We start from the raw sequence: 22452 nt of genomic DNA on the forward strand, positions 1-22452 counted from the left end.
ACCCCCTCTGATATTATTTGTAATATTATAGGAGAATGTTGCTGCTAATGTCACAGGGGGAGTACACCATGTGTCTTACATGTATATTACATTTTTACACTACTTTCCAGGAGTCAATCAATTTTGTCAATCAATTCACTATTCTTGTTGCCCAAAAGGGTAGAGATAATCACAGATCACAGATCTGTCTAGCATTAGCTAAGGACGTTTTATTACAGAGACGGATGCATGTGTGTGCCTGCGCATATCTGTGTGTGTAATTCAATCACAAATCGAAGGTTTAAGTGTTGTGTGGGTGGAAGATAATTCATTTTGACTTCTGGCTTCAGAGTCCATGTTTATTGCGAGAAAAGAGGGTCACGCTGGGAAGAATAGTAGCCCTGTGCCCTCCAGAACTGCAGCATGCTTGGGAATTGTGAGGCTTCCTGCCTTCCAGGAGATTTTGGAACTAGGAGGATGTCACCAGTGACTAGCACAGTACCACCTTCCTTACATCTGCCTGTCATCCCTCCTCAGGGCATCCAAATGTGGCCCTCTCCTTAACTCCTTCCTCTGCTTCTCTTCTCACAACCCTGGGATCTGAGCACTCTCTTTACCTGTGCACAGTATCGACTTAGGGAAGCCCCAGCACCTGCTGCAGTCAGGGCCGCAACCCTGAGCTGAGTCTAGTAGAAATTTTGTGAACTAAACATAGAGCAAGAAATGTAAATTAGTGCACCCACTATGGAAAACAGTCTGGAGATTTCTCAAAGAACTGAACACGGAGCTACCTTTTGATACAATTATCTCATTACTGAGTATATACTCAAAAGAAAATACGTCATTCTACTGAAAAGACACATACCCTCCTATGTTCATGGCTGCACTATTCAAAATCGCACAGACCTAATCAACCCAAGAGTCCATCAATGGTAGACTGTATAAATAAAATATGCTACATATACACCATGGAATACTATACAGTTGTAAAAAGAATGAAATCACATCCTTTAAAACAATGTGGATGTAGCTGGAGGCCTTAATTCTAAGCAAATTCACGCAGGATAGAAAGCCAAATGCTGTATGTTCTCACTTACTTGGGGGAGCTAAATATTGAACACCCATAGACATCAATATGGGAAAAGTAGACTCTGTGGACTACTTGAGGGTGGCGGGAGAAGGACGGGTTAAAAAAATACCGACTGGGGGCGGTCTCTGCAGCCTGCCTTGCCTGTGTCTCTCTGGGATCGCTCCTCCTCCTGCTCCTCTCCTGCTCCTGTTGGGCCTTATGACCACCTGGTTACCTGTAGGCAGGCCTCCATTCAGAGTCGCATTGCCACAGGGATGGGTCCTGTCACTCCGCACCCCACCCCCAACCCAGTTACCCTCCCCTGAGCCCTGGTTCCCTGTTGAGGTCACTCAGTGCAAGGAGAGCTGGGACCTCGCGGCCCGATCTCCCCACCAGCGCTTCTGCCATTGCGCGGGAATCACCATACCCTCCTCTGCCCCATGCCCGGCCTGAAGGGGCCCCTTCAGATCACAGTCACCACCACAGCGGCTGCCTCACACCGGAGGGCATGACACAGGGGTGGCTTTCCCAGCTGGCTGCCACACGGGAGCGCTAGATGCTTAGCCCGCCCCGTGGAAAGACCTAAAATCAAGGCATGACTTAACAGCTTATTTTGTAAGAGAAAAGCTCAACCCAAAGGCAGATTGTTAGTTTGGACTTTATTGCAAGCAGAACTGCTATGATGTGCTTTTAGCACTGAAGTGAGTTCCAGGCTAAGAAGAGTAAGTGGCTTCTCTGCTTTCCCTCCCAAGCACAAGTGTATTCACCTTGCAGACTTGAATTACTGAAGATGTAAGCCAGTTGTTACTCTGATTTTGGGAGACACCCTGTGGGCAGCATGAAGACTGTCCCTGATGGATGTCTTTAGTAAGCAGGAAGGAGTCAAGGTTAAAGAATGTGTTTGCTTACCCTGGACTACAGTATTTTGGAAAATGAACCAAGGCTTGGGTTTTCCTCTGGAAGCCTGTCCTGCCTGCTTCTGTTATCTGGCGCTCTGCATCCACATCTTGGCCCTTTATGGACACCATCATCTGGAATATTACTCTTACGATTCTCTGCTCTTTTGAGAGTTCAGACATGGGACCTTATATCACTTCTGAGCTACCCTCTGCCATCCAGAAACGTAGTGGACCTGTAGAACTATATTGTTCTGCTAAACCTGTGATCACTCACATCTCAAGGTCGCATAATGATAAAAATAGAATAGAAACATGGAATATATTAAGATTCATCAGGAGACTTTGACAATTTCTTTCTCTTAGCTCCTCCCTTTTGGGTTACTCAAAATGCATTTTCAACAGTATGTCAATGTTGCTGTAAGTGGCCCTAGAGCAGTATCCACAGCAGTTCTTGGTGATTTTGATTCATCCACAAAGCATTTTATCACAGCAAAATAATAAAGGTGCTGGTTTCATTGGCTGCAGGGTACCAGAGAGTAACCCCAAAGCTGAGGTGTGTGCTAAAATCCGGGGGAAGAGGCTGAAGCATTCCACAAAGAATCACTTAAACCTTCCACAAGTACATCTTTAGATTTTGAATGTATCCTTAGAGGACAAGGGATCATACAAATGTGCAGCTTATAATCTGGCCACACATGAATTAAAAGTTGAACCCATTGGCCAAAAGCTCCTTGTGAGTCACCTTTCTTCAGATGATTTTGGCATTCTTCCCCTGCTCGTTCACAGATATTAGCTGTTCATTCACATAGCCCTGTACCTTTGGAGTGTGTGTTTAGTGGCATCCTGGCTCCTCAAGTGTGTTGGCTAAAGAACAGGCAGGATATTGCCCCGGGAAGCAACTGGAGAAGGTTGTGTTCTCATCTCGGCATAGATAGCATTGACCCAGTGGACTCTGGAAACGATTCCTGCATGGCAGGAAACAACTCTGGAGATGTAAAATATGTGGCATCCATGGTTAATGTACTTGAACACGCTCCTACTCTAAGGGACTACAGGATCAGACAGTGTCTCTATTTTCCACAGAACACTTTATCTCTGATGTTTGTAGGAACCCAGCTGCCAACCATAACTGGTTTCATAATGCACAGCCTAATCATCCTTCCTCAAGACACTGAACTGCAGGAAATTGACTGAAATTCATTGGGGTTATTATGCAAGATACTAGGCTACACCAGTGTTTAGCAGACAATGAGATTGGATTTATGCAGTCTATTGGAAGACTTGAAATAGAAAAAGTCAATGGATTCAAGCAAGTTATAATTTTGACACCAGCAAGCACAAGAGTAGTAGATGGAGACGTTGTTACTCTGTCCTTCAATGCAACCAGGATTTTGGGTCCGGTCATTTGTTGGTATGACAGCCATGGATTGATAACCAGCCATCTCTCTTAAGTCCTTAGATCTAAATCCCAAAAGTCAAACTTACCAAGACCTGGAATCTTTGACCTAGAGCCTGTCTATTTCATCATGTCCCAAGCTGTCTTGAGCTCTCTCCATACTCAGGCTGTGATGCAGGATCATGTGGAGAAAAACATCTGTGAAGCTACAGGTGAACATGGTACCACGCAGGCAGAACCACCTCTCATGGTTGTTCTTTTTGAAACAAACAAAAGGAGAAATAGTCGCACTTTTTGTTGCTACTCAGAATAATGAAAAAAAAAAAAAGAGAGATGTTTCAGAAACTGTATTATTCAGCTCATTTCCAGAGAAAGTACATCTCAGTGCAGTTTCTAGAAACATCAGAGAAAAATGCCTGTTGTATCTCTGCTCCTGAGGCCCCCACCAAATGGAAACCCTAGAGATCCCCATACCAGATACATATAACCTGGTGTGGAGGGGAGACAAGGAAAGTGGACTGCCCATCAATGCCTATTTTGTGAAGTATCAAAATCTGGACTATGAAGTTGATGAGACGGGAAGTTGGCACAGGGTTTGAATCCCAGGAAGTGAAAGTGAGCTTCATTTAGCTGAAATGGAGCCATCTGGTCTTTATGAACTCTTGCTGGTAGCAAGAAGTGATGCAAGTGAAAACCCGCCTGCCATGCTTACCTTCTGAACCAGCAAAGAAAAAACAGCATCATCAAAAAACACCTAGACGTCCTTTCATCCCGTAGGCATCCCCAAGTATCCTGTTGTTTCAGAAGCTGCAAACAACAATTTGGGAGTGGTGCTTACAGATTCATCTAGGCACAGTGGCGCTCCAGAGGCACCAGATCACCTGATTATCTCCACTGCATCAGAGACGTTGGTCTATGTCACTTGATTTCTTTGGGCAATTGGGAATTCTTCAATCGCTGCCTTCAAGGTCAAATATAAATGGATGAGGACCAGTGACTGGCTGGTGGCAGCTGAACATATCCTTCCTTCCAAAATGTCTGTGCAAGTTTGTAGTATAGAACCAGGTTCAACATACAAATTTTGGATCATTGCTATCAACCATTATGAAGAGAGTTTTCAGAGATCAGCGTCTCATCCTTATCAGGTGACTGGGTTCCCTAGACTTTTTTCCAACTGTGCAATAACGGACCTCACATTGTATACACGGAGGCTGTCAGCGTTACTCAGGTTGTGCTAATGTGAACATACATTCTATGAAGTAAGAATAACACTTCCATTATTTTGTGTCTATTACTGACCCACAGATAATGACAACGACAATGTTTATAAGAGGGATGTTACAGAAGGTTCAAAGGAGTGGCACATGATTGGCCATCTGCTGTCAGAAACTTCCTATGGCATTAAAAAATGGAGTGCTTCAGTGAAGAAGAAAGTGAGTTTAGCAATGTGATGATCTGCGAGATTAAAGTGAAATGTGCTCCGGGAGCTTTTGAGTATCCGAAAGGCTTGAGTACCCCTCTGAATTCCTCAGGAAGTGAAGGAAATGCGAGGCCAGCAACCAGCCCTGACAGAAGCAGTGACATGATATTTCGGATCCTTGGCTGTATGCTGGATGTCTTGGGCCTCATTCTTATGGTTTTCATTGAAACGTGCCTGTGGAAGAATCGCCAACAGAATATCATACAGAAATATGACGCTCCAGGATACCTCTATCAAGGATCAGATATTAATGGGCAGATGATGTAATAATACACCACTCTCTCAGGAGCAAATGAGATAAATGGAAGTGTTCATCGAGGCTTATGGAGCCATGGCGGTCTCAGCAGTGGCTGTTGCCACCATCACCATAGGGTTCTCAATGGAGTCAGTGTAATCGTGAATGGGAACTTAAATGGAGGATTTTACTCTGGGCACACCAACTCTCTTACAGCAATGGGAATGGAACTGGAAGTTGTAATCCTAAGCAAATTAATGTAGGATCAGAAAATTAAATGCTGTATGTTCTCACTTATAATTGGGAGCTAAGCATAGAATACAAAGAGACATCAGTATGGGCAAAACAGACTCTGTGGTCTACTTGTGAGTGGAGGGAGAGGGATGGGCTTAAAAAACTACTTATTGGAGGCGGACTCTATAACCGGCCACGCTTGTCTCTCACAGGATCCCTCCTCTTGCTCCTGGCATGCTCTGGGCAGCCTTGAACCGGCTGGGTTACATGTCCACTCCCCTCCGCCTGGAGGAGCGCTGCCGCGGGGGCGCGCCCCAGGTGCCCTACCCTGAGCCCTGATGCCGGGCTCCAGAGTCAAGGTGCCAGAAGAACCAGGACCCAGCGCCCGCCTGACCTACCCAGCGCCTGCGACCTGGCCTACAAGACACCGCGGCCTCCTCTGCCCTGCGTGGTGCGTGGAGGGACCCCTTCGGATCACAGCCGCTGCCGCCATAGCCGCCACCATAGCAGCCGCCACCATAGTAGCCGCCGCGGGCGTCCGAGGGAAGGACATGAGGGTGGCTTTCCCAGCCGGCGGCCCCACAGGGACTCTGGATGCTTAGCCCGCCCGGCCGAGAGATCTAAAATCAAGGCATGACTTAACAGCTTATCTTGTAGGAGAACAGCTCAACCCAAAGGCAGATTGCTAGTCTGGACTTTATTACAAGCAGGACTGCGGTGATGTTTACAGCACTGAAGTGAACTCCACTGTAAGTACAGAAACTGGCTTCTCTGCTTTCCCCCCCGAAGCACAATCATATACACCTTGCAGACTTGAATCACTGAAGATGTAAGCCAACTGTTACTCTGACTTTCGGAGACTCCCTGTGGACAGCATGAAGACTGATCAAAGTCTTTAGTAAGCAGAAAGGAGTCAAGGTTAAGGAATGTGTCTGATTACCCTGAACTGTAGTACCTTGGAAAGTGAATCAAGGCCTGGGTTTTGCTCTGGAAGCCTGCCTTGCCTGCTTCTGTAATCTGGCGCTCTGCATGTGAATCTTGGACCCCTATGGACACTGCTGTATGTTACTGTCATGATTCTCTGCTCTTCCATGAGTTCAGAATTGGCACTTTATTTTACATCTGAGCCACTCTCTACCGTCCAGAAACGTGGTGGACCTGTAGAACTACATTGTTCTGACAAATATGTGACCACTCATAGATCATGGTGGAATAATGGAAAACAGTAGGATAGAAACATGGAACATATAAAGATTCATCAGGGGACATTGACAATTCTTTCTGTTAACTCCTCTGTTTTGGGTTTCTACCAATCCCTTGCCAACAATAGCATTGGTATTATTTTGAGTGGCCCTGTAACAGTATCCGTGGCAGTTTTTGGTGATTTTGGTTAACCCACAAAGTGTGTCATTACAGAGGAGGAAAAAAGTGCTGTCAGGATAATAGAAACGATGTCATCTGCGTTCGCACAGAAAATCCAGAAGAGTTCAGCAGAGGAGACAGCTGTGTCTATTCAGAAACGGACAGCAACAATTTACATTGGAATCCTCTTATTTTGCCACCTATCTAAGAGGACGGTGCTGAAAAGACAACATGGCCTCCACCTGGTGTTCCTTTGGACAGCCCCTCAGGGGTCCTCCAGCGGCCCCAGGAAAGTGGAGGATGTGCAAACAACCAGTCATCTTCTGACTTCAACCCTGTAACGAACTGCACAAAACAGGCCTGGGAGTGAACTGTGTGAAGGATCTTAATTCAAATCGGAGAATATCATTCTTTATTTTTTTTTGGCAGTATAATGTCATGTGAATGTGTCTTAAAATGTGTGCCCTTTTATATTATTTATGCCTTAAAAGTTTTCTTACCCGTTGCTTCCTTGCTCTCAGTAAGAAACAACCTTGTTTTGCATAGCTTTCAATCACCTGGAGGGCAGAGAGATCATTCCAAATTTTCTAACAACTGTAGTGGCAGTAAGAACCCTTCATACAAATGATTCCATCTCTTGGCTGCTTCAGCGCAGAGGAAATGCAGGGGCCAATTGAAAGTTGCCACCAGTCAGGTTTTCAGATGGAAAACCGTCTTTCAATAGTGTATTATCAGACTTTCTGAGAACACTTTCAAGTCAACTACGGTTGTTTATAATAGCAGACCTGACTGATGAATTTTAAAAGAGTGCCTTCCACTAAAGTGGTGATGTGACCAGACAACATTCTCTCTATCTGCACGTGGGCACAAGTGATGTTCAGTCTTCTAGTCACTAGTCATAAGCAGTGTCGTGGACATGGTAGAGTGTAAGATGTAGTTGAATGATTGCAGTATGCGGAAAAGGAACCCAAGCCAGACAGACAAATAATGCTTTAGTATCCCTCTGCTTTAAAATTACATTGATTCCTAAAATGGCCGGTATGGGGCTCTTTTTGACTGTTTCTAAGAGTAGGAACAAAGTAAGACTTGAAGTCGTGACTTGAAAAGAAAGATACACATTTTCAGAAGAAAAAAGGGGAGGGCTGCCGGGAGCCTCTCTTGGAGAGATTTCTTCCCTCTGACCCATTAGCCTAGGAGCATGCTCATGGTGTCACACTGCCAGAAACTAGTCATTCTCTCACTTCCAACAGGGGCAACAGCCTGAAGGTGTGAGTGTCAGAAAATACTTATTTTGGAAGAAAAGGTGCTTGTCGTTGTTGTTTTTTATTTTCTGAAGTTTCCTGACTTTTTTTCCAGAATGTCTTCCTTTTAAACAGGCACCTAAAGCACTGGTCAGCAGAACTCCTGACCACTGCTGCCTCTGCGTGACAAGGACATTAGAGCTGTCTTTGGAAGGATCTTCTCCACATTAATAAATGATTATGATATATTTTTTAAAAACTACCTACTTGGTACTATGCTGACTACCGAGGTGACAGGATCCGTATTCCAATAACAAGGTTAATGGAGACATACAATTCTGTAGTCATTTATATTTTAATAGCATTATACTCTTTTAACCATCCTCACCTTGTATACAATCTCATTGTATATTAGGATACAGCTATTAGAGCAATAAGGAAGAATAGATAAATACAGTCAGCTTTTTGTTTTTGTTTGGTTTTGTTTTGTTTTTGAGACAGGTTCTCACTCTGTCGTCCAGGTTGGAGTGCAGTGGTAAGATCACGCCTCACTGCAGGGTCGACCTCCCCAGATCAAGCAGTCCTACGACCTCAGCCTCCCAAATAGCTGGATACAGGCTGAACTGTCATGGCTGAGTAATTTTGTTGTTGCCATTGTTGGAGAGACAGGGTCTCACCCTGTTGCCCAGGCTTCTCTCCAACTCCTGGCTCAAGTGATCCTCCCACCTCAGACTCTAAAAGTGCTGGGAATATATATATATATATATATGAAAAATAGTGCTTGGAAAATTAGCTTACTAATTGAAAAATATACATATGAATTACTGCTTTGAAATATATATATATTATATACATGCACACACATATAAATGAATATATATATATACAACCTTCATCTGAGAGTAGGTATGCTTTTGGCTTCTGAGATGAACATATTCACAATGATAAATATTTACTATGAATTCAGCTAAACATGAAACTCAGCAATATTCGTATCTATTTACCTCTATTTCTACCTAAATCTGTATTTCAAAAGTTGTGGCTAAACCTTCCTAGTTAGTTCGATTTTTATCCTTTACCATTCAACGTGTGTGTGGCTTGGAGACTGTTTTCACAGATCAGGAAGTTGACAATTATGTCCCACATTCAGCGGACTAACAGCTCAGAGATCCTCTCTCTGGTTACTGCTACGACAGTGCATGGTCAGTCTTCCAGATCACCGGAGACGAATGTGATTTTATTTTTAAGTCTAGCTTCTAGGAATCACTCCCTGGAACAGAATAATTTATTGTTCACCCAGTGTTCACTCAGAATTTGTGCTTTAGCTCTTCAGCCAGTAGGGCTAAAAGCTCTTTATTGATGAATCAGTGGTTAGCTTGGGGAGTGCTAATAAATTTGTCCACGTTCCACCTTGATTGCTCTTGAGCGGGTGCAGGCTGGCACAGATACACAGCCTTCCAGATCTCCAGAAATTGGTGATCCAAAGACACTTTTTCTTGGGTTTCTCTTTGCCTGGTTTTCTCTGGTGAACTTCTGGCTGGCTGTCAGAAGTTTATTTGTTGGTACAAAGCAGGCTAAAGATTCCAAGCTCCTCTTTAATGTTCCTAACTGAGGTCTCCATTGTTTTTGACGATGCCCTTGGGAATGTACCTTTTCATGACTGACTCAAAATCAATCATTAATGTGAGGCATTGAGCAAAACTCTCAGTTTTTACGGCCTGTCAGTCCTCCTAGATGAATCTCTGCATCACTGCAAAGGAGTTGACAGTGGCTTCTCTAGCACTCACACACGCTCTACAAGTCTGTGCTGGAGTAGGTAGGGGGATGGTGTCTCCCGGTGTTTTGTCCTATCCCTTGAGGGATGGAAGATACAGCCAGTGGGAAACTTGGGCATAGCAACCCTAGACCTGCTGTTCGGGGTGGAGATTCTACCCTATCATTGGAGGTTGTATGTGCATTATCCCATCCAGTCCTCACAACTATAAGAGAAACATATTTCTCTCATAAACTTATTAGAACAGCCAATTAAACTGAAGTTTAAATTATTGGTCATATTTATGCCAGGCATGGTTGCTCACACCTACAATTCCCAGTACTTTGAGAGGCTGAGGTGGGAGGATCACTTTCTCTTACAATTGTAGGACAGAATAAGATAATTCATTTAAAATTTGATTATCCACTGCCTGTATCTAGTATTCCTTCTATTAATTCAAGTCATTGTTTATGAAGGAATTTTCATATTTTTGTGAATTATTCTTAAACATTAAGAACTTCTTATTCTTATGAAGGGGCAATCATAAAGTAATTCATGTTCAAGAACACATTTTAAGACACAGATTATTCTTATAATGAAAGAGAGTGAAACACAAATAATTTAAACTTCAGTTGAATTGGCTGTATTTAGGCCTGGCATAGTGGCTTATGCTTACAGTCCCAGCACTGTTAGAGGCTGAGGTGGGAGGATGACTTGAGCTAGGAGCTTGAGAGAAGCCTGGGCAACTGGGTGAGACCCTCTCTCTCCAGCAACAGCAAGAACAAAATTACTCAGGCATGGCAGTTCAGCCAATAGTCCAGCTATTTGGGAGGCTGAAGTTGGAGGATTGCTTGATCTGGGGAGGTTGAAGCTGCAGTGAGCCGTTATCTCACCAGTACACTCCAACCTGGGCAACAGAGTGAGAGCCTGTCTCAAAAACAAAACAAAACAAAAGCAAAAAGCTGACCGTATTTATCCATTCTTCTTTATTGCTCTAATAGTAGTATTCTAATATACAATGAGATTATATACAAGATGAGGATGGTTAAAACAGTATAATGCTGTTAAAACATAAACGACTACAGAATTGTATGTTTGCATTACTACTATCATTGAAATAACCCATTACACAACCCATCTGTCATTAAACTTTTGGATCAGAGTTACTCTTTATAAATTGTGTTGGCCTTTTTTAGACTTTGTTCTCAGCAATCCTCATTAAAGGAGGCATTCCTAGATTGCTTTAAATAAATTCAAAAAACACATATCAGAAACTCTTGATATGTTTGTTGTGTGCCATATTGCCAGTAATTAGGTTAAATGCTAGAAAATACACAATTAAATATGATATTTGATATACAGTTGTACCTCCCTATGAATGGGTTCTGCACCCATGGATTCAACTCATCATGGATTAAAAAATTTCAGGAAAAAAATGGAATGATTACCTTTTCATAGAACATGTGCAGACTTTTTTTGCTCATCATTATTCCCTAAATAATACGTGTAACAACTACTAACATAGCATTTACATTGCATTAAGTATTTTAAGTAATCTAGAGATAATTAAAGTACATAGGAGGATGTACTTAGGCTACATGCAAATAGTTCCTCATGTTTTGTAAGGACAACTGAGGATTATTAGCATCTAAGGATTTTGGTATCTGTGGGGAGTCCTGGAACCAACTTCCAGTCGATACTTAAGGAAAGTCTTCATACAAAATTAACACGATCAAAATATAGGTATTTCTGATAATAAGGATATTTTACTGCACATGTATTTTAAAAACTTCAAAGACCTAAATAAATTTGCAGTTTTCTTAAAATGTAATGAGGCTTCTGAGTATTCTGTATTTTCTGAAGCAAAAAGCGAGTCTTACTTTCTATTCTGGTAATGACATGTTCCCAGGTAACTGTCTGTAGGATGCCATCGGTGAAATTACTAAAACCTTACAGGTTTTCAGTCTTTTTATCTGTATCATTGTCACTCTCTTAAGATCTGTGTCCATCGATAGTTTGTTCCTGAGCTAACGAAAATTGACTGAGCCTATCAATTGGATAAGCAGTCCAATTTATAACTTTATTAAATAATATTTCTCAATATCCCTGTTGATTTTGGTTACATTCAGTAGCCAAAATGAAAAGGAATACAGGGGTAAATTTGGTAGCTTTTAAACAGTTGTATCATATGTTTTTATCAATTATTTTGTGCATTTATTCTTTTATTCAAACAGATAATGAATATCAGTTGAATTTTAAGCATTGTGTACTTTCTTGGAATATACCTGTGTGTAGTACAAACACAATCCTCTTCTTGTAATCTGAGAAGCAGAAAAGATGCCTACTATTACACTGTGAGTTTTACAAAGAAGAGTATAAGGTTTTCTGAGTCTTTAAAACAAAGCCTAATCTAGTCCGGGAGCTAAAGAAAGAATTCCCTGAAGAAATGTTGGAACTTACACTTGATGAAATGGGACTTAGCAGATGTGGAACAGAGAAAAAAAAATTCCAGTTCAGGGGGAAGAAACCTGTGCTCTTGCATTAACCCATCAGTTTGGATAAACGCACTCGGGTATTCATTTACCTGGGCTGGCTTGGAAATCAAGGCAAAGAAAAGATACAGCATTAAAGAAAAGACATGGGCAGTATTCTAAGAGAGAGTAGTTTAATGAAAATCAAAACAAATGCATACCTCCACACTTTTAAAAATGGTACAAAGTTTCATGGAAAAAGATAAAGAATGTCAAGTAGTCAGTAGCATTCTCAGAAGTCGGTGTTTCTGATACCTTTAGTCATGTTACTGACCTATCTCTGATTCTTTGAGTGCAAAGCAAAGCAAAGCAAAGCAAAGCAAAGTTGTAAGAGGGTAAGGGAAAGAACCGAGAGGCTACAGATGAGAAAACCGTTGGCCACATTAACAAAGCTTACTATGCCACAGTCGTCATCTAGAAACACCCCCATCTGGCCTAGAGGCCTTTCTGTATACTGAGATAATAGTGGGGAAGAGGTCTTGAGATGACACTGGTAGACTTCTTGACACAGAAAAGTAGAAAAATTTTCTTGGAGTTAACCAGCATGTCATTTCTCATTGTCCAAGAATCACTGCAAAATCTAACAGCCCAGTTCCAACAGTGTCCAACGTCCACCTCTCAGTAATATCTTCCAAGAGTGAATGGCAGGGCTCGCCATCAAGAAAACACTTAGATTTTGTTGGAGTTGGGGCAGTGTTGAGATCATCAGAACCAAAGAGTAGCTGTCTCAGAACTTCAAACAAGGGGAATGTACCAAGTGGTTATTTTATTATCCCAGGAAATATCCACTGCAGGAATAAGAAAACAGTCACATGAAAACATAGTGTTACAAACTTCTAATAGATGTGCACTTTACATAGTGTCTACGTATGCCAGGGTATCCCTGGAAATATGGGTCAGGACAGCAGGCACATAAAAGAAGAAATACGTCCTTAGATTTAACCATTGTGCTATTCTTAGTTATCGAGGAGTCCTTACAGACTCCCAGAGTCCAGTCCCAAGAGTTGCCCTCATCCAGCTCCCAGTAGTGTTTGCCAGAGGAGAAGACCCAGGCTCCCCAAGCAGCAAAATTGTCAGATCTGTCAGAATGCAAAGATTCTGGTCTAAACATCAAACTTCTCACATCCTCAAACAGCCTGATATTGTAATTGGTTACTTCCCATGTGAAGGAAATTTCCACGGTGGAAAAAAGAGAATGTTCCAGTGAAAAGCAGTTTATCAATTCTCATGTTCAGATAAGAAAGAGATTCTCACTAGAAAACACAGGTCAAGATTAGAAAGAAACTTGTGTCTGGAAAAATGTTGGAATCAAAGGGTGTTAGGATATCTGCACGAGAAAACGCCTAAACTTCAATGATCGCAATTTCTATAAACTCTATAAGTATAAATGGGAGGAAGGTCATGTCTATGTCTAGTTAGCGACCTTTCATAACAACTGAAAACCTGGAAGCTATTGCACTGCAGCCAAGTCCATAGCAATAAAATTAACCTTCGTTGTCTCTTCTCTGTCAGGGCAGAGCAGGAGGCTTGGGACAGGAGATGAGGTGAGGAGCCATCCTTAGACCCAAATAAAAAAGTTATCACTTTGCCAGAAATATTATAATCTGCCACTTAAACTAGTCAATTCATACTTAAAGAGAAAATCTGACTCTGCCTTCTAAAAAGGGCAGCTTCCTTGCAAGAATTATCTGACTTTCATGCCAGATTCAGGCACAGACATATTTTACCTGCTGGATTTATGGTGATCTATCCTGGAGTTCTATCTAAGGCCTCATCAACCAACAAATCACGTTCCTATCGTTCACAGATTCTCAGTTTTTGCATTGTTATATAAGTTACTCATGTATGCTTTAGTTGATTAAAATGCACATGATTAAAATTATAAATGCTATGAAACTTCACCTGAAATGTATTTAAAAAAACACTGTCACTCAAATCAGTCATTAACTGCACTGAATTTGAAATTGAAATGTCCTGAATTAATTCAGTTCTGTATACTTCCTGTAATAATTGTATACAGGAAATTGTATCACGGTTGAACCATACATGAATGGTTCTACATCCTAAAGGGCCCTTCTGCAAGTTTTACTTTTCTAAGAAATTTGTTATATGGCTGATTCCACCATCTTTTATTTAGTTTTGTCTGTTTGATGACAATGAAACTATAAATATAAATACTTATTCACAGGCTATTTTCTTCTAGATGAAAAATCATTACACTGGGAAAGCTGCCATGGAAAACCAGAATTGAAGGCATTGCATGTGGATCCCACCAAGAGGGTGACACTCACCTAGAAAGCGGTTGAACCTATCCACCAGCCCAGTGATGGGCCCTGTAGTGAAGCTCTGGATTCACAGGCTGGGGCACGTGCAGCAGCACGGCTCACTCCTGCAAGGAAGTAGGTTGAGTTGGTTAAGTTTCTGATGTCTGTGTTTAAGAAATAGATTCCAACAGAAAATGCTTCATTCAAACCCACTTCTGATATTGTAATGTACCTCCACAATCCTAGGATGGGTTTCTGGCTCTTAGGGAATCTTTCTAACTCTTCACTCCATTTCTAACCTACTGCCACTGAAAGATAAATGCCTCTCTCCCTATCTGCCACCAAATAGATGATCTCTAATTATGATTCTGAATCGTGAAAAGAGGCAATCGTTATTCTAGCAACTTCTGCATTGAACTCTTCAAAACATAACCCCCTGAGTTACTTGGAAAAGTAAGAAAAGGTTAATGTCTGATAAAAGGCATAGGTAACATTCAACATACAACACAAACACATGAGTACACACACACACCCACACAATCACACTGACACATTGTGGTGTTGGTAAATTATGTTTTCACTTTGTTGGAAACAGCTTGATATTTTTCATTGCATGCCTTGTGCTCCAGGTTGCACTGACGGCCAATAACATACCTTGCCACCATGTCTCCCAAATCCTGTAAAGAGAGAGAGAGAGAGAGAAAAAAAATGACTTTTTTAGAAAGTTGTTATTCCTGTTTTGTGAGGTGGCTCACACCTGTAATCCCAGCACTTTGGGAGGCCAAGGTGGATGGATCATCTTAGGTCAGGAGTTCCAGACTAGCCCGGACAACATGGCAAATACCCATCTCTACTAAAAATACAAAAAAATTAGCTGTGTGCGGTGGTGCACACCTTTATTCTCAGATACTAGGGAGGCTGAGGAAGGAGAATTACTTGAATCAGGGAGGCAGAAGTTTCAGTGAGCTGAGATTGGGCCACTGGACTTCAGCTTGGATGACAGAAGACTCCGTCTCAAAACAAACAAACAAACAAGTTGCTATTCTGAGGGTCTGCTCTTTAGGTTTCGAAAACTTTAGAATTACCACATACTATCACTGCAACAGTTTTAAAATGTATTCTCATCTCTAACACTTATTATACTTGTAAGACCTATTGACATAATCTATTTCTGATAAATTCAGGATCCTAAATTTGAGTGAGAGAGAAAGGTGTGAGTAGTGACTGTGCATTGCTGCAGCTGTCTACAATGTGGTCTTTTTCAGGGCTCGTCCCCGAAGGGTAACGTGGCTCAAATCAAGAACATTTCAAACCTAGGACTTCCCAAAAGGAGGAAGAAGGGAATGTTAGTTTTTCCCTAATTTATTTGTATTATCCTATGGAAACAAAAATAGAATTTTCACATGATTTTTTTTCTTCCAGAGTTCGAATGAAATGTGCTGGAGGAGGAAGCTTGTGGTAGAAAACGTTCTATGGAAATCTAGTTGCACAATTCCATAAAGCTTTCTTTCGGTTCTTACTTGGAGCAATTCCACATCTGGTTTATGACACATTTCCATTAGTTCCTGATACATTTCTTTCAAGTGTTTACTCTTGATCCATGTTGATCCAACTTCTCTGGAGTTGCTGAAAATTCTCTTGGTATTCCTCGTTCAGTCTCTCTAAATGTTGTTTTTCTCCTTTATGGAGAACTGGATGCAGCTTCCTATACTAATTCCTGATCATCTGTGCCCATAAAACCACATCACTCTGTAGGGACATGGATTTTGTAGGCTAAATGCTTAGGTCTACTTCCACCTCACAGAACCCACAAATTCATCCTCCTCATTCCTTCTTTTATTTTCCACCGTTTACAAACAGGATGATGAGTTAAGCAAGACCTTCCTTCAAAATTTATGTAATTCATCAATTCTCGAACACCTGCAAAAAAGCCCTTTTGATTTAAATGTTTAAATATATGTCCTTTTAAATCTGAAATACCATTAGAAAACAACTAAAATTTATGATTGATTGTTAAATTGTCATCAATAATATATATAATCTTTGTTATTCACTTAGTTTGTAGTCTCAAACCTTTGTACTTCACAGCCCAAACAATCACTCTAAGTAGAGATGCTGTTAGTGTATTATAATCAGGATCAGAAGCCATCACACGGAAAGGATCTTAGTAAAAACTTTAACCCCCATCTCTCAAACCGACTACTTCTTTTCTGTCTCCCACCTTTCTTCCCTCAAAAGCCACAGGCTCTGAATTGCCCTGCCATTCTGAGAACATGAATCTCCATTCCATTGTGTTTCTCCTCTCAATATTGACATATTTATTCTCACACTCCCCCGGTCATTTGTTGTCCCTTCTCCTCAGCTTTTCATCGTGTTACATTTTCTCCTACTTGACCTGGCATCATCTGGGCCCCTTGCTGTCAGATTTAACCAGCACAGGCACTTTTCTTAAATTACTGATCCCACCTGCTTTTTTGCCCCTGGATAACATCATATTCACCATTAAATGCCTTTATTCCTCAATTATATACTATTTAATCAATATTACATAATTCATTTATACAGAAATCTCTGCCTGAAATACTTACTAATTTTAAGCATCTACTTGTCCTTCAGAATTTATATCTATTTTTATTTATCTGAAAGCTTTTACAGAAAACCTGCACAATTGCTATATTGAACAGTCTGGTTGTTTTCCAGCCTATGAATAAACACATGACAAAATCTGGTATATGAAAATTTGAACTCAAGTTGCTAATATAAATGCTCTCAGCATGCCTGTCTCAAGCTGGTCGTGAGGACACATGGTCTCATACTTACCCTCCAGAGGAAGGCTGTTCTTCTCTCCTCATTTAGATTTCTCTGATTTTCTTGAATCTTTTTCCATAAAATCCTCATTTGCTTTAAGAGCTTCTCCTGCAAAAGAATTACTAGGTTGAACAACAGAAAATGAAACACCATAAATTCCACACTCTGAGTGGTATACGCAAGCAAGGGATATAATACATAAATACATTAGAAAGGGGAAACAAAAACAAATTTTTCACTGCTCATCCTCAATGGATATTTTTCAGTTTGAGGATTCAGAAAGCAGAACAGTTTAGGGAACTGAAATGTGAAGATTTCCTGTAACTTGGCTAATGTTCAGGGAAACATCCTGCTTCAGAACCCACTATGCTAGCCCCCAGATTTTGTAGTGTGCTAGTCCCATACTCGTTTGTCCAATAATATTAAATATATTTCCAAAATACCTTTCTTTGCGCTAGTAGTTTTGGTGGCTTTTCAATGTCTTTAGCATTGAAGTGTAGACTCAATAATAATGACATTTACTTGTTCACGCTCTGTTTGGGTCCAAGCTTCATGAAGGAAGGTAGAGTTGCATATTTTATTCAAAATTTCATCGTTGGTACCTAGAACAGCACCTGGCACTCAGTAAAGAATGGAGTAATCACCATGATGATTATCATCGTCCTTCTAATCTCTTTAACTCTGCCACCTTCCAGCATTCAAGTGATCGCAGAGCTATCTGTTACCTGGTGTTCCTCAGCTGCCCCTTCAGTGGGATAGTGTTTGTGAGCCCCGTGCTCCTGAGAGTTGGAGCACAGCAAACAGAGCAGACTCTTGTCCATGTCAGAGAACATCTTCTTTGTTTCCGTGTGGTCGCACATATTTGTTTCTCAGAGCTCCGGAATTGCCAGAGACTGGCTTTTCTCACAACGGTCACTAAGTTCTTCAGGAGAATATTGGTTTTGAAGTCCTTGTTCTGTGATGGTTCCCTGCATGCAGGGCAGTTGGTAGGACTTCAGGCTTCTTCCCAGGAAAGGCAGAGACAGGGCCTACAGAAGCTGTGCCCACAGCAGACGGTGACAGGGTCTACCAGGTAGTTCAGGCAGATGACACAGGTGAGTTCCTTCTGGAAGGCATGTGAGAAGTCTGAGTCCATTTTCCTAAGGTAAGAAAACCACAAGAATTTAATCTTCTACCCTGGAGAGACAAAGGTCCAAGCAAAGTTTGAATCAGGTTGCGATTGAATAATATCTTTTCTTTCTAGAGAAGAATAGGCTTTAATTTGCAACGACAGAGATAGGAAAAACAGAAAACCAAGGCACTAAGAGATATCGACCTCTCTAGGAAAACGTGACTGTTCTCCAATCAACACACGGCCAGCTTTCCAAACTCTATTTTCTTGCATAGAAGAATGTCGGATTTTTTGAGGGGTTAGTGTCCACAAAATTGCTTGGGCTTCACAGGTTTCATCAACCTGTAAACTCAAGGATTGAGTCTTGAATGATCTGAGAATCAGTAACACTCTTAATTGCCAGTGATTGGTTTAGAGAAGGCAAGCTAACTAAGCTCTTCTACTCTCACTTTTTCATTTAACTGTAACAACCATCCATCGTGACTTTTCCAGAAGGACCCCGCTTGAAAATGTTAGAGCAGAACTCATACTTAGACCCCAATCAGAAAAAGCTAGCCTTTACTCTCCAAGATAAAACAGACAAATCGAGGTAAAGGCACTTCTCCAAGGTAAAACAAACAATCATTGCTTTTCTAGGCTGCTATGTTAATTCAATCAAAGAAACTTTCTGGCGTGTTTACTGTTCCTGGACTGTCTGTTAATTTGGGGATATACTGGATAATATTACAACATTTTTAAAAGACACGTAATTAGAATTACAAAAGATTGATAAACTGTAGGAGAGTACACAAAGGATAGAAATATTTTCTAAGCTCTTTGGGCGCATTATCATTACTCTTTCACGCAGTCCTAAAACGAGTAAGTATTATGCAATAATAATAGGCACTAGACAGTAAGTCAGAGTTTTAAATGTATGTTTTGAAAAAAAAAAAAAAAAAGAGGAAAAAAAAACCTAGGCCAGGCAAGGTGGCTCAAGCCTGTAATCACAGTATTTTGGGAGGCCAAGTCAGGCGGGGTGTTTTGAGCTCAGGAGTTCTAGACTGGCGACATGGCAAAATGTCTAGGTCGGCCTATGTCTATAAATATATATGTGTGTATAATAGCGGAACATGAGGGCCCATGCCTGTAGTCCCAGCTACTTTGGGAGATGAGGCTGAAGGATTGCTTGAAGTGAGAAGTAGAGGCAATAGTGAGTCTCATTTCCACCACTGCACTCCAGCCTGGGTGGTCGTGTCTAAAGCAAACAAAGAAACAAAGAAATGAAAAACCTAAATCCTGGTTTCTACACTGTATAAATATATGATCCTTCTATTTCTGACATTTCTGCATGGTTGCCGGTGAGACTTTTCTGCAGAAATACTCATGTCTTGCTTTCTTTGACAGACTGAAGTTTGTGAAGAGACTTTTACCATTTTTTAGAAAAAATGTTTGCCCGAATCATGCAATGCACTCTCTACCTATATGTAGCCATACATTGTAACACAGGCACATTACCACTAGTACAGCAGAATGTAACACACTTATACACATAAATTACAACACCCATGAGCCATTTATAGAACCCACAGGGATTAAAAAATTACTAGATATTTGGAAACTATTGCAAAACGCTTACAATCTATACAAATAACTTAGAAATACATTAAGTAAAAAGTTAATCATAACCTTAATTTGAGGAACATGTAGCAAGACAGATGACGAAAATGTTAATTGTAAATAGGTTAAGTAAATGGAGCTTGTAAACCTACGGATTATGTTTAGAATAATTTTAAAAAAGAAATGGAGCCGTTTTTAAAACTCAGAAAATGAGATCATTTCATCTAAAAAAAATCTAAGTTTGCAGATAAATTAAAGTCCCCAAATTTTGCTTGTTTTGGTTTGTAACCTAATAGTAGCTCCTACTCTGGAAATTGTTTACTTACCTCAGAAAAATATCTATGTTCTCACCAAAGCCTGCTGTCAAATAAGATGAATTCAGTTCAGTGATCAGAGCCTCACCGTGCAGTGCTGGTAGCTTTTGGAAGTCTCCAAGGCCAGTTGCAAAGCCACTCTGTGGGTTCTGGAGAAGAATGAGCTTTGCTGTTGAAGTGTCCGTTTATAAATCTCTGAAGACCAACCCCTTTCTTTCAACTCACTGCATTTCTGGGGGCATAGGGGTGTGTTAAGATAGATGATGATTAAGTCTTTTCAAAACAGAAGTTTTTTTTTTTTTTTTTTGGATGGAGTCTTGCTCTATTGCCTTGCCTAGGCTGGAGTGCAGTGAAGTGATCTCGACTCACTGCAACCTCTGCCTCCCAGTTTCAAGCAATTCTCCTGCCTCAGCCTCCCAAGTAGCTGGGATTACAGGTGCCCACCACCACGGCTGGCCAATTTTTTTTTTTTTTTTGCATTTTTAGTAGAGTGGTTTGTAAAGGGCTGGGTTTACAGGCATGAGCCACCGTGCCCAGGCGATTCACTTTTATTGTAATGTAAGAATTTAATCTAAGAACACTGTCAGCCTCCACTCCAGAAGGGACATTTCTCCTGCTCCTCATGCTCCAGATGAAGGCTTTCAAGGGCTTCTCAGCAACCACAGGATGTAAGATTTGCTCCTATAATACCTGGCATTGCTCATCCCAGCTCAAGGGGTAAAGGAGAGAAAGTCTACAAAGCTCCATCTCAGGGACCTTCCTGGGCCACGGTAGTGTAGGACATGTTGCTCTGAGGTAAATTGAAATGCATTTCTACTTGACAAAGTAATGATGGCAGGGCTTCATCTGAATGCATTTATTCTACCGCTCATGGAGAGGAGTGACATGCCATGTCAGACACATGAGAGCACTCTCTGCCTTGTTACCGGTGGCTCCAGATCTTCATGCAGTTATGGAAACCCATGCTGCAGATTCTGGAGAAGCAGGTCAGACCTCGTGCAGACAAGAGTTCTTCAAGAACCACCTTGGCTATGCAAAGACTATCAGGCTCAGCAACAGTCTGAGCTGGATGAGAGATAGAGCAAAGCTCCCAGGAGCAGCAGAAGCTGTAAGGGAGGGAAAAGGGAAGGAAGAAACCCTAGATTTCAGGATATCCCCTTTATCTCTGTGAGAATCTCAGCACCCACAAGGCCACCGTTCCTTTATCTGACTCTTCTTGGATCCAGGAATTTTCCTGGGTTAAGCCATCCAGGGATAGGACAGGAGATGCCATTTGACTCCAGGAGCAGAGGAGAGAAACTCAGCAGGAAGAGTTTCTCTATGGGAGGAAAATTCAGTTGAGCATGTTTGTAGGGTCACAGGGCTGGATATGGGTAGAGTCTAGTGTACATGTTCAGAAGCCACAGTTCCCCCAGATCTTCTGATTCTAACAAGTACACAGAGCCAATCAAATGAAGGAGGGGCGGGTCAAGGGAATTCAGGGACAAGGGGAATGAAGGATATTAGTTGCAGGAGGAAGATGTTGAGGTCAATAGGCAGACATTCTCCTCTCCTCTTATATTGAGAAACAAGTAATGAAGCTTTAAAATGTTGCTTGTGCTCTGTGCCAAAGGCAGCAGAGCACTTGTCTGTGGTCTCGATATACACTTGACTTATGTACTTTCAGTATTCCCAGTAAGATTTTGATTCATTTCTCAGGGAATAACACTCACCTACCATGCTTAAATTGCCATACATATTATGAGACTTTACTGATCATAAGTAATTTACTCTCAACCTTGAGATCTGGCTTCAGTTTTCTCTACTCTCATTCCTTCTCCTTTATATCAGAAGCTTCATAATAGACAATGGGGGCAAATATGGTGTGGAGAAATAATCAGTTTACATTTAGATATTTTTAATGTAGTTATCGCTTCTTAAAAAGATAGGAAAAACCTGAAATACATGAAATAGTCACGCGCCTTCGTTTCTAGCCTCCTTTATGTATCTGCCCAAATATGTTCTATACTAGGTCTTTTCTGACCATGATATTATAAATTCAATTTTGGGCCGGGTGCAGTGGCTCATGCCTGTAATCCCAGCACTTTGGGAGGCCGAGGCCGGCGGATCACGAGGTCAGGAGATCGAGACCATCCTGGCTAACACGGTGAAACCCCATCTCTACTAATAATACTAAAAAA

The 22452-nt window shown here is 41.4% G+C and overlaps 2 pseudogenes; one reads left to right on the plus strand and one right to left on the minus strand.

The window, feature by feature from the left end:
• The first annotated feature begins 1943 nt into the window (after positions 1–1943).
• Positions 1944–7024, plus strand: LOC129485309 (cell adhesion molecule-related/down-regulated by oncogenes-like; annotated as a pseudogene).
• A 5429-nt stretch (positions 7025–12453) lies between these two features.
• On the minus strand, positions 12454–18386 carry LOC129485310 (tripartite motif-containing protein 43-like; annotated as a pseudogene).
• Between the last annotated feature and the right edge of the window lie 4066 nt (positions 18387–22452).

The sequence above is a fragment of the Symphalangus syndactylus genome, chromosome 6 (assembly GCF_028878055.3).
Source record: "Symphalangus syndactylus isolate Jambi chromosome 6, NHGRI_mSymSyn1-v2.1_pri, whole genome shotgun sequence".
Classification (NCBI taxonomy): Eukaryota; Metazoa; Chordata; class Mammalia; order Primates; family Hylobatidae; genus Symphalangus; species Symphalangus syndactylus.